This window comes from Octopus bimaculoides, chromosome 28 (genome assembly GCF_046866305.1).
Source record: "Octopus bimaculoides isolate indiv1 chromosome 28, ASM4686630v1, whole genome shotgun sequence".
NCBI classification, from domain to species: Eukaryota; Metazoa; Mollusca; class Cephalopoda; order Octopoda; family Octopodidae; genus Octopus; species Octopus bimaculoides.
This window is the reverse complement of record NC_142955.1, coordinates 10,930,638-10,932,262: the sequence shown is the minus strand read 5'-3', so window position 1 is coordinate 10,932,262 and position 1,625 is coordinate 10,930,638.

The window sequence follows — 1,625 nt, the reverse complement described above, 5'->3', positions numbered from 1 at the left end:
TCATAACAAGCGTAGAATTCTGTTCCGCATGGATTGGTTACAAAAAGGTCTCTGACAGCATACCGCATTCGTGGATCTTGAAATCGATGGACATCTTCAAATTTTCTCCTGTAATTTCAAACTTCTTGGGGCATAATATGTCATTGTGGAATACGGATCTCCAATTATATTACTTTGATGGAGTGCTGGCTTCAAACAATATTAACATCAACTCTAGCATTTTCAAAGATGCCTAACTTTCATCTCTAATTCTTTGGCATAACTTTAATACTCCTTACAAATGAACTTAACAGAAGGGTACGAGTATTAAATTGACAGGTAAATAAGCCACTCATTTTATATGAATAACTTAAACTCCATAGCAAAGACAATGATGAACTTGAAGGCCTATTATGTACTGTGAAAGCATTCAGTGATGAATCGAGATGGCGAATACTTTTGATAAGTTTGCCAAGGCCACTTTCCTGGAAGAGAAATTGAAAACCATAAGTTCAGTTGTGACACACTTATAAAAGAACTTGAGCAAGAACAAACCTACCAGTATCTAGGAATAATGGAGAGTCTGGCATTCAGCACGCGAGCGTGAAAAATAAGGAAAGACTGTTATTGGAGAGTTTGAGCAGTCCTGAAATCCGAGCTAAGTGCATGTAACAAGGTGTTAGCCATACATTCCTTAGTGGCTCCAGTTGTTACTTATAGCAACAATGTGTTGAACTGGAACATCAGTGAAGTAAAGAAAACTGGCAGAAAAATATGCAAGCTGCTGAGTTGTAATAAGACGCACCACCCAAAGGCAGACGTAGATCGACTTCACCTTCCCAGAGCCTTGTCCCAATTTGAACTATCTTACAAAACCACAAGTGGATTGGCCAAATATCTTGAAACAACAAACAACTGGATGCTAAAACTCGCTGAAAATCAAGAGAGGCATAAGAAGCTTCATTCTATCATAAAGAACAAAAAGGTTGCTATTGATCTCATGCACGATACCCAAGTTGAACAGCCAAAGGAAAGTGCAACAACTATTGTCACAACGAAGGTGAAAATAATGGCAAAGAAAAAGAACGCTCAAACAGTTTGGCTGATCATCAGTCGGAGCAGAATTTAGACCAGATCACGTCCAACAATGGCTACGGATTTCAGAAAGAGAAGGCCTCGTCTTAAATGTTCAAGATCAAAGGTTATTGACCCAGAACTACCACTCCAATGTGATGAAAAATGGAGTTGATTCAAAATGCCGATTCTGCAATAATGTGATTGAAACAGTGCACCACCTTATCTCTCAATGTAAAGTTTTTGCACCAGTAGAGTATAAATCAAGCCATGACAGAGTAAGCTAATATATACACTGGTTAATATGTCGGCATTATAAAATCAAAACTACTGACAAGTAGTATAATCACCATCATGAGACTGTAACTGAAAAAGGAAATGTAATGAGTCTTTGGGACTTTCCAGTACCATCAGACTGAACAATCAAAGCTAATAAACTGGATATTGTTGTGAAAGATCAATTCAATAAAGTTTGTTTATTGATCAACATGAGTATTCCTTATGGTCATAATATCTCGGCAAAAGAATTTGACAAGCTCAGAAAATATAAATATTTGCTGATTGAAATCGAA